The following is a 13,009-nucleotide window of genomic DNA, read 5'->3' on the forward strand; positions in this document are numbered from 1 at the left end:
TGTGTAGCTATTGGTGTTACTCTTTTCTGTGCTTAGGAAATATAGGGCTAGCCAGAAATTCATGCCACTGGTCATAAATAAGATTGGAATTGTTTAGTTAAAAAGTCATTACCATGAATCCACACAAATACAAATAAATTATTGAATAAATAAATACATAAATGAAGGAAGGAAGAGACAAATCTTAAGGGCAGAAAAATTCCAAATAATTTTTGTAAATACCTTCAAGGAGGTGGAACATAATTCCTCATTCCTTAAATATGGGCATGCCGTATGGAAAGGGAGAAAAAAATGTGACTTTATGGTGGAGAAATCTGACAATCACTACTTCAGACAGGTGATCAAGGTCAACATCAACAATAAGTTATGTTGCTAGTATATACCCTTTATATGATGTTATGAGAATGGCACTCCTCCCAAAAACACAGAACCCTAGTCTAATCAGTGAAAAATATCAGACAAATCCCAATTATGAACTTTCTATGAAATGTCCGACCAGCACTCTTTAAAACTGTCAAGATCATCATAAACAAAGAAAATCTGAAAAAATGTTACAGCCAAAAGGAGCCTAAGGAGACACGAAGACCACATGGGATCCTGGACCAGAATAAGGACATTAGGTAAAAATTCCGAAAATCTGAATAAAACATGAGCCTTAGTTAACGATGATGTATCAATATTGCTGCATCAGCTGTAGCAAATGTGCCATACTGATGTAAGATTTTAATAGAGTAAACTGGATATAGGTATATGTAACTCTCTACTATCTTCAAAATTTTTCTGCAAACCAAAACTGTACTAAAAATAAAGTTTATTAAAAATCCATTACTAATTCTGAAAAAAATAATTAAAATAATCAATCAATCAGTCATTCAATCAGTAGGTATTGTAGAAGATACAAGTAGCACTATCTAAACACCTAATCGGACTCATACAAACAGAAACTTCAAACTTGAAGCCAGGTGTTTGTGTAGCTCAGAAAACAGCCATCACAAGATCTACATAGCTCAGTAGTGAGCCCATTTGAAAGCAGCTATGGTATGAATAAATAACTATACCTGATCTGCATAATAAGTGTACAGTACTAGCTTTCCTGTATGCTTGAGCAGTCTTTTAATATATGGGGAAGTCAGGAAAATGCTTCTTTTTCCTTATGTGTTAAGATTGTGCTATCCCTGAAAATAAGTGTTTTTAGTGGAAGGTTAAGAGGGGTGCATGGGCTCCGCTCATTACAACTCACCCCAGTGTAAAGGTCTTAAAGGAAACAAGACTCAGCATGCCAAAGCCCACCTTATGCTGTTGTGTGGGAGCCATTAGGGAGTTATTCTAAAGTGGGCAACTCTTAGTGGGAAAACACAGTGGAGAAAGAAGACTGATGAATCCAAGAGCAAGATCAGATCCTTTGAGAAGGAGGCAGAAGTTCCTAACGGAAGTATGGAGACTTGTCTGCAGAAAATTGCAAAGTAAAGTCCTCTTAAAAAGATCTGTGAGGTAAGAATGGAAACTGAGATGGCTCTCCTACCCTCCATGAAAGGTTAGAGCTAACTGCTTTCTTTTTGGGCTATGGGTTAGATAATATTTGGTATCCAGTTTAAAATTATTTCCCACGTCTGTTGTAGTTTCCTTTGCTTTGCTTAGGGCAAGTTTCTCAATCTGGGATCCACGAACCCCCAAGAATATATCAGTAGAATTTAAAGAGTCCATGAACTTGGAAGAAAAAAAATGACATCCTTATATTCACTAATCTTTATCTGACATTTAATGTTTCCTGCAAGTATGAATGTAAGCAACAAACCACAATAGTATTAGCAGTACCTGTGACTGTCACCAAAGAAACAGATATTTTTCATATCATATTACCGTCATTGTAGATATCATATAATATGTTTCATAATCATTACTACTTTAAAATTTAGGCCATTAGATCCACCATTAGATCTTGTTGCTTAATAACTTAATTAAAAAGTACATAGATTACTATACTACACAATTGCTTTTAATTTCTGATAACTGTATTTCAATAAAATTTGCTTCCTTTGTAATCCAATGAGTTTGAGTGCATGTATTTAAGCCACTATTTTGATAAGGAGGTCACTGACCCCATCAAAGTTTCCAGGGCACAAATGATTTAAGTATTATAAATCCTGGCCCAGAGTTAAAAAAATCTGGTACAGTTTTACTGCTTTGTTTGGCGGCATTGTTAAGGAAAGCAAGGAGTAGGTTTGGAAGTATAAAGAAAAAGGTCATGTCAACTGCCTTCCTACTCACTACCATTTTACCACCTCCCAACACACACCTGTGCACGTGCACACGCGCGCACACACACACACACACACGAAACAAGGAGGAATGTAGCCCCTGCGTGCTGTGCTGAGACAGCAGTAAAATAAGAGGTTGATTGTGCACAGCAAAGAGCAATGGGCAGCTTCAGGACATAGAAGAATCACAGGCAAATGGACACAGGTGCAGAGAGGACACAACAAACTGTTTTTTTCTAAATATACTAGAGGATGTGACCCTTAAGGGCCATGAGAAAAAAGGAATCTTGTACCCTGCCATTCTAGTTGATTACAATATACTTAATAACACAAAAGAAAAAAATACATTACATGATGAGAAATATTGACTCTGAGAGTCATTAGTTTAGAGTGAGGGCTAGAGGAGGCTTTTCACTGAGGCTGTCCTTCGTTAGTACAGCATCTTTGTTGGTGATGGTTTCATTTCTTTAAATTATTCCATAAAGTTTGATGTATATAAAAGAATCTGTATCACGTTTAAATAAGTTATAAAGAGTAATACTAAATGAGCCTTTATGAACCCATCACCCCATTCAAGACCCAGAACATCATCAGTGTTAGTACCTTTACTACCTGTTCCTACCTTATCCCATCCCTGTCTCCCCAGTACTGTTCTGAATTTTGGGTTCACCTTGCTTTAGGATCTATCATGTGTGTATGATTCCTAAGAATGTGTTGTGTAGTATTGCTTTTTTTGAGCTTTATAAAAATGATACCCAACTGCACGAAGTTTTTGGTGATTTTGCTAATAATATGCATCAGTGTTCTTGCATAGAGAAATGGTTAATTCATTTTTACTCTGTTGAAATAATTAGTATCAAATTTATTTATCATTTTTCCATCAATGGACAATTAGATTATTTCAGAATTTTTGTATTATGAATCATGGTGCTATGGCCAGTTCCTGCTTCACATGCAGGAGAATTTGTCTAGGTGACATACCTAGAAATAAAGTTACTAGGTCATAGGGTATACAAAATGTTCAACTTCACAAGATAGTACTAAATTTTCTTTTCCAGAATGGTACCAATTTGTACTCCTATCAACAAAGTATGAGTTCCTATTGATCCACATTCATACAATAGTTGGAATTATCAGATCTCATGATGTATTTTCATCTTTGTACACCAAAGATAGTATTTTGCCTCATCATAGAAGGGACATAAAAATGTCAGCAAGTGCTAAAAAGTTTTGTCAGCATAGCTTACTTCAAGGTTACACAGAAGGTTATACAGAGGCTGAAACAAGGGTTTCAATGTAGATAGTTCGTTTGGGGAAGTGATTCTAGGGAATAGAAGTAGGAAATTCGGGAAAGGAAAAGAAGAGAGAAAACCAATATGGGAGTGTATTTTTGAGTTGGTCACCACTGTAGACAACTAGGACTTAATCCTGCTTAGTTAGACCCTCTGAGAATCTTTTGGAAACAAACACTATTAAAATGCAATTGAGAATTTATCTGGCCAAGGATGGAGGAGGGACTATTTATCTTAGGCTCCCATCTCACATTAGTTAAGGGTTGGTTCTTGGGCCTTTAACTCCCTCACATTCCATAACACACATGTGTGGGTACAAGGGTGTTCCAACAGGCCTTCCTGTTGAAACACTGAAGAAGTCCTGGGGTGAGAAGTGAGATATTCGCTGTGAGGTTAAGGCAAGGCACTCTCTGGTTTTACCCACATAAAGCTGGTTAATGGACTAATGGCTTAACTAAATGGTAGTTATAAGGCTGTGCAATGAGGCACAAGAGATGTTCAATAGACATAGCTAGTAAGTGCAGAGATGAAACTCAAACACATGTATCCATCACAGATCAAATATTAGGTACTTGGCACATAGCATGAAAACACTGTCCACTGCCTACCAATAGCCATCTCTAACTTTCATCTCTGCTGACAGAATGCCAATTGGTTTCAGTAGCAGACAAAGATCTCTGGGGTAGAGCTGGCACAGTAGCTCCATGGTGCCACCACAGGCCCAGATTTCTTCTACCTTTCTGTTCCAACATCTTTAATGCTAGCTTACATCCAGTCAGTCACTCCATGGTCCAAGATGGCTCCAGGCATCATGCCTGCGTTGGAGACTGGCAGCAGGAGGAAGCAGGGGGAGGGACAAAAGGGCCCTCCTCCCAGCCAAATCAACTCCCTTTAAGCAGGCTTCCTAGAAGTACCACCCAACACAATTACCTCTCACTGGTGGAACTCAGTCATAGGTTCACACCTTGATACAAGGGATGCCAGGAAATAGAAACTATCTGCTAGATACATCACTACCAGTAATAAAACTGGTATTCTGCTACTAAGGGAGAAGGTGGGAATAGATATTGCATGGCAACTAAAAGTCCCTGCCACAGTAGTCATTTGATTTAGAGCAGGTTTTTAATATACATGTATCAGTCTTCTTATTTGTAAAATGGAAATTAACATGACTACCTCACAAAGTTGCTATGAGGAAAAATTAGATAATGTAAATAAAATTGCACAGTGCCTGGTATGCAGAAAATACTTAATAAATGCTAGCTGGTATTAATTCATTTCTATGAGTCATCAGCATCAGGGCCTAGCTTTGAGCCAACCCCCAGATAACTGATCTTTATCAGTGTCCCTGCATTTATTAGGTTTGAGGGTGTTGGGTGCTGACTCACACCCACAACACTCATAAGTGTTTAAAGCTAGAGTGGCGGCTTAGTAATTTACAGTGGGAAATATAACTGTGAGGGAGACCAGACACTCTGACCAGGTTATTCTCACCCTGAAGGCAATGAACATGTAGCATACTAAGGTTGATTGCTGAGCATGAAGTCAGGAGAAACGGAATTCATTATACAATTCAGATCTTTAGTGGCATTGGGCCTGTTGTATCCATCTCCACAATTGGGCTTCTGTTATCTGGTGGTCAGAAGCTCAGGCTAGAAACATGACAGGCAACCTCTTCCCATTGACAGTGCTGGGAGGTGCATTACTGGAAAAATTCACCAAGAATGTGGAACATGTGGAAAAGCTATGAGGGTAAACTAAAACAATTATGGCATAGTAAATCTATTCTGAATAGAAGCCCTATACATTTGGCATAATTTTGGATAAGTTGTAAGTAAGGGAAATACTTTAGCAAGACCCATTCTTTAGATAATAGGCCCAGAGTAAATGGGGCAGCTAGAAACCTGATTACATCTTTGTTTAAAATATTTATTGGATTGCAAGTTGAATACATTTTTAAGTTTAAAATATAAATATTTTCACTGTTTCATATGGAGATATAAAGATTTAAGAACAATTTAAAATAATATAAAATGCTTTAAATTAAGCAAATAGAAAATCACAACCTATGTGTATACAATACACACGTGCGTGTGTGTGTGTGTATATATAGCACCTATATATAGCACATATATATATATCAAATTTTCTAATAACAGTAGCAAAATGTGAATTTTACTGATCTAATTCTATGAAATCAGGTAAAACATTTTCTTCATATCCAATAATTTTGGGGAGGGGATACTGTTTGATGTAGCTCACTGTTGGTCTCGTGTAGAAACAATTGTGTGATTAAATTAGAAATAATTTAAAATTAATGTTTTTGGGGGAAATTTGCAATGTCCCTTGAAATCTCTAGAATGGTTAATCCTTTAAAAATCGCATTATGAGAAGTATGCAACCAATCTCATAAAATCTACTTTGAGCTTCTAGAAGAGCAAGCTGCAAAATAGCTCTATGATTGGAGAACAAACATGAATAGAGACTAATGGGCTGATGTGTAGCCTCTGTATTTATTCACTTCTATTTGTATGAGATTAAAAGAAATCCCAATACAGCATTTTCTCCCACTTTCTCATCCTTCCTCCTATTAACAGAAAAAGCAATTATGCTTGGCAAAAAGAAAAATGTAATGCTGGCCAGGCACAGTGGCTCACACCTGTAATCCCAGCACTTTGGGAGGCTGAGGTGGGCAGATCACTTGAGGACAGGAGTTCAAGACCAGCCTGGCCAACATAGTGAAACCCTGTGTCTACTAAAAATATTTTTAAAAATTAGCTGGGTGTGGTGGCAGACACCTGTAATCCCAGCTACTCGGAAGGATGAGGCAGGAGAATCACTTGAGCCCAGGAGGCAGAGATTGCAGTGAGTTGAGATGGTGCCACTGCGCTCCATCCTGGGTGACAGAGAGAGACTCTGTTTAAAAAAAAAAAAAAAAGTAATGCTATCAGCAATTAGAATTACAAACTTCACGTACAATGATGTATGTAATGACCCTGACACATCCAATACCATAAAGTCTCAAAATGTCAGAGATACATGGTTTGCAAAGTATCATCCCTATACCAGCAGCATCAACATCATCTAGGAACTTGTTAGAAAGGCAAATTATTGGGCTCTACCCCGACACCTGTGGAATCAGAAATTCTGGGGCTGGATCACAACAATCTGCTTTTAACAATTTCTCCAGGTGATTCTGATGTCCATTAAAGTTTGAGAACCACTCATCTAGACAGAACCGTGCTACTTCAAGTACGATCTGTCAACTGGTAACATTGAAATCACTAGGGTCTTGTTAGAACTGCAGAATTTCAGACCCCACCTAGACTTACTGGATTAGAATCTAAATTTTAATAAGGTCTCCAGGTGACTTGTGCGCATGTTAAAGTTTGAGAAATATCATACTTGTCCAATGGTTTCTTTCATGGGCTGAACTGTGTCTCCCCCAAATTCACACGTTGAAGTCCTAGCCTTCAGGGGCCCTAAATATAACTATTTGGAGATAGGCCTTTGACGAGGTAATCAAGTTAAAATTAGGTCTTTAGACTAGGCCCTGACACAATATACGACCAGCATCCTTATAAGATGAGCTTAGGACACAGACATGCACAGAGAAAAGACCGTAGTAAAGATATAGGGGGAAGATGGTCAGGTGCAAGTGAAGGAGAGAGGGCTCAGGATCAACCAACCCTTGATCTTGGACTTCCTGCCTCCAGAAGTGTGAGAAGATACATTTCTGTTGCTTAAATCACCCAGTCTGTGGTCCTTTGAATGGCAGTCCTAGCAAACTAATACAGTTTCCAAACTCAGGAGTCATCTAGGGAGTTTTTAAAATATTGATACCTGGTTTCCATTCCCAGAGGTTCCAATTTAAGTGGTCTGAGGATCAGCTCATAAATCTTGATTTTAAAAACCTCTCCAGCCAGGCATAGTGACTCGGGCTTGTAATCCCAGCACTTTTGGAGGCTGAGGCAGGTGGATCACCTGAGGTCAGGAACTGGAGACCAGCCTGGCTAGCATGGCGAAACCCCTTCTCTACTAAAAATACAAAAATTAGCTGGGTGCAATGGCAGGTGCCTGTAATCCCAGCTACTCGGGAGGTTAGGGCAGGAGAATCACTTGAACCCGGGAGGCAGAGGTTGCAGTGAGCTGAGATCGCACCACTGCGCTCTAGCCTGGGCAACAACAGTGAGACTCCATCTCAAAAAAAATAAAAACAAAAAACAAAAAAACAAAAGAACTCCCCAGGTAATTTTTAATGTGCAACAAAGTTTGAATACCACTGCTAATCTACTGCAGGGGTGTCCAATCTTTTGGATTACCTGGGCCACATTGGAAGAAGAATTGTCTTGGGCCACACATAAAATACACTAACACAATGACAGCTGATGAGCTAAAAAAAAAAATTGAAAAAAAAAAAAATCTCATAATGTTTTAAGAAAGTTTATAAATTTGTGTTGAGCCACACTCAAAGCTGTCCTGGGCTGCATGTGGCCCACAAGCCACGGGTTGGACAAGCTTGATCTACTCCATTCTTTTCATTGATGAGAAATCTAAGACAATTGTAACTCTTAAATTTCAGTCTCTTGATACTTGCTTACCTGATCTCCTACCATTATGTACCAAAACTACCTTCTGTAAGTATTTGATAGAATATTCTACTGGAAAAGAGAAAGTTAAATCAAAGCTGGCAATAATATACACTCTTTTCGTGCTTCAACTTTTTAAGTGTTAGTGTCTGTGTGTGTGTGCTAGGGACCATTTTGAACTTTGTGTGTGTGTGTGCGTGTGTGTGTGTGTGGTGGTACATCTTCCCCAGTACAGGTATAGGGAAGGTCCCCAAAGATAATCTGTTGAACCAAGTTGTCAGTGACACTACCTCTCCCTAGGTTCTTCTTTTCCCTCCTGTTAAGGTTCCCTCAAGGCTCCTAGGATCCAAATTAAAGACACTCAGATGCTGTAAACCAGCCTTCCAAGGCATTGGCAGCAAACCACTAATCAGTTTTCTTTTTTTTTTTTCTCTCACTAAATCCTTTCCCATGTCCCTGTGAACTTTTGAAGCTCCCAAACTCAACACTCCACTCAAAGGACAACTATTTACTGAATATTTACTCTTTTCCAGGAACTCGAGGGTTTGATTCAGACTTAATAGAAACCCTATGAGATTACACGCACACACACATGCGCGCACAAGGTGCAGTCTCTCCATAAAAGTGATTTGGCACCCTTAAAATAACATACACCCTTGTGGAGAGGGGAACTCTGCTCTAAATGTGTGCTTTTGCTACATTGATTAATGTTTAGTATTTTACTTGGCCCGAACATTGATATGATCACAGGTTCAAATAGACTTATTTTCTCAACAGTCTAGTAGACTTTCTGGTTAGTTCCCCAGATACATCACCTACCTGCCTCTCCCTGGCTGCCTTTCCACTATAGAAGCTGAGTAAAAACTGATACTTTCCCAGTCTCCTTTGCCACTAAGGGCAGCTATGTGCCCCAGATATTGCCAATGAGATCAAAGTAGGATTCTGTTAGATAAATTTGGGGAAAGATATTTTTTCTCTGATAAGAAAGTTGCATGAGGAAAAATACTCTGACCTTTTCCACCCCGTTTCCTGACGTTGAACATGGGATCAGGACTCAGTGTCTTGAGCTGTTAGAGCCATCTTGAAGCCGTGAGGGTAAGACACTGACTCAGAACCCTGATATTGTTGGGTCACTGAATCAACTCCAGTTATCACCTGCTGTCAGACTTCTCTATTTTTTTTTTTTTTTTTTTGAGAGACAGGGTCTTACTCTGTCACCCAGCCTAGAATGCAGTGGTGCAATCATAGTTCATTGCAGCTTTAAAATCCTAAGCTCAAGGGATCCTCCCACCTCCGCCTCCTGTGTAGCTGGGACCACAGGCACATGCTACTATGCCCAGCTAAACTTCTGTAGTATTACAAGCCACGTTTAGTTGACTTTTCTGTTACTTTCAGCAAAAAAATAAATAAATAAAAATAAAGTTAAAGTTCACAACAATATACAGATTTTTTTCAAATATAGAAAACTCTCATTTATTTAGAACACAGTGTATTCCGAGGATCCACACTTTGAGTATCATTGAATTAAATGACTTATCTTTTAGGAGTGATGAGAAAGAATGCCCAAGTGGATTTCAAGGAATGGTAAACCTAATCTGGACTGCCAAATTATTTTATTCATTCATTTTTTTTAAACAGACCTTACTTTACTAGACTCCAGGGATACAAAGATTAATAAGGCATTACCCTTGTTTTCAAATAAATGTTATTACTCTAAGCAAGATGGATGTGTAAACCAAGAATCATAAGGTGGTAAGAGCTAAGACAGAGGTATGTAGAGGAGAGGAGTTATGTTATCAGAGAAGTGGGAAGCTTAACGGCTCCCTGGGGAGGACATCGGAAGAGGATCATGGAAGCTTCCATTCAACTCTAAAAAATTATTCCAGTGATCTGACTAAACATGTAAGGTTTTATTAATTTTATTTCAAGGAGGGGTCTTTTCTATAATTATAGGTTATAAAACAAATGGCAATTCAAGAAAGATCAGGGATTAATCAACTGCCAGAAAAGATTCCCCCATCCATTTTTCTCTCCCACAAAGCAAGCCAAAAACATGGTTTTGTGTGTGCGTGTTGGGGGGGAGGGGCGGTGGTGTGCATATCAACAGGGTTGTTTTCTAGAATAGAATACTTCTGTGTTGTGAATTAAGACCACCTGTTAACATTGCATCAAACCAAACAATTTGATGGTAAAGCAATCAGTCATCAATATGAACCACAAATTCATGCATTCCAGGAGATGCTCTCCTCTGCTCCTTTTAAGCAAAAATGACAATAATTAGTATTTACTTAATAGTCACAGAAACGTTTTGTATTTAGTGATAGAGAAAGGGGAAATATCTCCCCCCCACCACCCACCACCACCAAAATGATTTTTCTAAAAATGGTTAATAGAAGGAACTCCCTAACCTTAGAGGAGAAACTAACACGTAGTTTTGCACTGTTAAATTCTTATAAGAAACAGAACAGGTCCTCACTGGTTGTCTTGCAAGGGAATAATAGGCTTTGGAGCATATCTGAAAATAGAGAAAATAAAACCAGCAATAGTCTTCTAAAATTTTCCTGGAATACAATACGTTAAAAAATAAAACATTCAATAGTGTCCTTCAATGAATGTTTCAACATTGTGGCATTCACATTAATTGTGCCTCCGGAACATTTTGATTCAGTCAATGATAGCGAGATAGATATGCAACAACTGCAGTTACCTTAAGCGCTGGCATGTCCTGGGCTGGAGAGGGTTGTTCCAAGATCCCAACTCAGGCTACAGTAAAACATCTGCCACCTCGTAGAGAATGAAGAAGCCACTCTGGCAAAGGATCCCAGCTAAGCCCTCTGACTCTCCTGTCCCCACCTCTAAGAATTACACCGGAGGAAAGTGGGGGAGGAGGGAAATACACGAAACAAACAAAACATTCCTAGCTCCATAAACGCCGCATTCGGACATGTGAAGGTACTTGGGAAATTAAGAATATGGCCCCAGAGTTTTGTTTATCTGCGGTCTGAGCATAGATTTTATATTCGCTGTTGCGTTTTTTAAATCTAACTTTCTGTCTCCAATGGAGAGAGCCAGAGGGAGGAAGCAAAGGCAGACAAACACAGACTGGAAGACCCCCTCCCCGCGAGTCCCCCAAACAGTAAGCATCAGAAGACAAGAAACTTGCCTGGACCTCACCTAGACTGAGAGGCAGCTGGTCCAGCCTCTGGAGGGGGTCAGCCTGCTGGGATGAGTCGCTGAAGCTGGAGCTGAAATGCAGACCCCAGGCGGGAGGCAAAGTCCCGCTCCTAACCCAGGGGAACAGAGTGACTCACGCGCTTGGCTTCCGCCTCTGGGCGCTGTGCGCCCCTCTCCCTCCCCACCCCCAGCAAGTACCAGGACCTAGTGCCTCACGAGAGGCGGTCTCCAGGCGCCCCTGTCCACGGGGCTCACAGCCGGCTGCCCCCAGGCGGCGGCGCCAGAGTCGCGCTAGGCACAGCCCGCCCCTCAAGGCAGCCGCCCGCTGCCAAGGGGTGAGAGCCTCCTTCGTGGATCTCACTCTTCTCGGCTCCCCGCCACCCCAGAACCCCCTGACCCCGGGCTGACCATTTGAGCTCAACACACCTTTCATATACTACCTGGACGCGGCTTTGCAAAGTCCCTCCTGCAGGCTGTGCCAAACGGGCTTCAGGATGCACAACCAGCCCCAGGACTTACAACCGGTCTGAAAAGACCCCACCCCCGCCATCCTTGGTCTCCACCTTGTGGTGGCTCCGGAAGCCTCTCAGCCCAGAGACAGGTGCAGCTGGCTCCTCAAGATCCCAGGTGTATCCTTTTCCATAGGTCTTTCCTTTCCTCCGACCCTACCTTGCAGGAACTGTCACCCCCCCGCACTCCCCGCCACACACACACCCGTGGCCCATCTGACACATCCACCTGCAAGGTGGATATGGCGATGCCCAAACTTCCCAGTTTGTACCTATACCAGGAGTACCCTTACTGCTCACCACAGCCAAGGCACAAGTTACTCCCATCTCATCTCCTAGGACCCCCGTTCCTTGTGGAGGAGTCTGCAAGTCTCTCCTCTCTCATATCCCCTCTGGGTCTTGGAAAAGTACTGTGGGGAATGATGGGACCCTGGTGCCAAGGGTCACCTCTCTAATCTGACATGGAATAAGAAAAGCCAAGACTCCACCCAAACTGGGTTTAGTGGCAGTGCTTCTTTGGGACAGTCAAGGTGTCCTGGGGTGCCAGGTTATAGAAGGGTTAATAGCTTCAGCAAACATGGCGTGGGAATTCTGTCTCACGACCTTGTGTGTTCTGGTAAAGGTCATCTTGTTCTGCTAGGAGGAGGGGTAGGGTTGATGAACCCTCAGTCCTGCCTTCACCATATCAAAACTGGGGGGAAGAAGAAAATGTATAAAAAGAGTTCCTTTATCCCTGGCAAGGGTGAGGGATTATAGAGTTCAGAGAGAAAGAAACAAGAATAGGGAAGGGGTGGGTCATTTTCTCAACTTGAGGACAGCATTTCAGCTGTCAGACTTCTTGTAACTCTGGTAAAGGATGGGGGTCCAATTTCAAAAAGTGAGCAATATCCCCTAACACACGCCCTTTCTTATCCCATTGCTTTCTTCTACCATTATAAACTGAGATCTCCCCCACAATTGGACACATAGGGACTATAAGTTACTCATTTCAATGCATTAGTAATCCAGCACATGGCCTAACACATAGTGGAAAATAAAGCTTTATTGAAAGCTCAGAAGTCTAGTATCCAGGACCTTCCTCCCCCTGTCTCTGGCTCCCACCTCTTTTCATCTTTTCCCATTTCTTTCCGTTTACTTTTCTTCCTTGTCTATACCTACTTCCCTGAATAATACCAGCCTTCAGTTTT

General features: G+C 40.9%; 1 protein-coding gene across 3 annotated transcripts in view; it reads right to left on the reverse strand.

Annotated features, from left to right (window-relative positions):
* Positions 1–11,567, reverse strand: part of SYTL5 (synaptotagmin like 5) — a 231,550-nt gene extending 219,983 nt beyond the window's left edge. For 2 of the 3 annotated variants that reach the window (XM_073013809.1, XM_073013807.1), the window contains exon 1: positions 11,314–11,567. The gene's annotated coding sequence lies outside the window, so the exon portion shown is untranslated. The remainder of the gene's footprint in view (positions 1–11,313) is intronic. The other variant, XM_073013810.1, reaches the window with a different exon arrangement.
* Positions 11,568–13,009: the final 1,442 nt, after the last annotated feature.

The sequence above is a fragment of the Chlorocebus sabaeus genome, chromosome X (assembly GCF_047675955.1).
Source record: "Chlorocebus sabaeus isolate Y175 chromosome X, mChlSab1.0.hap1, whole genome shotgun sequence".
In the NCBI taxonomy this organism is placed as follows: Eukaryota; Metazoa; Chordata; class Mammalia; order Primates; family Cercopithecidae; genus Chlorocebus; species Chlorocebus sabaeus.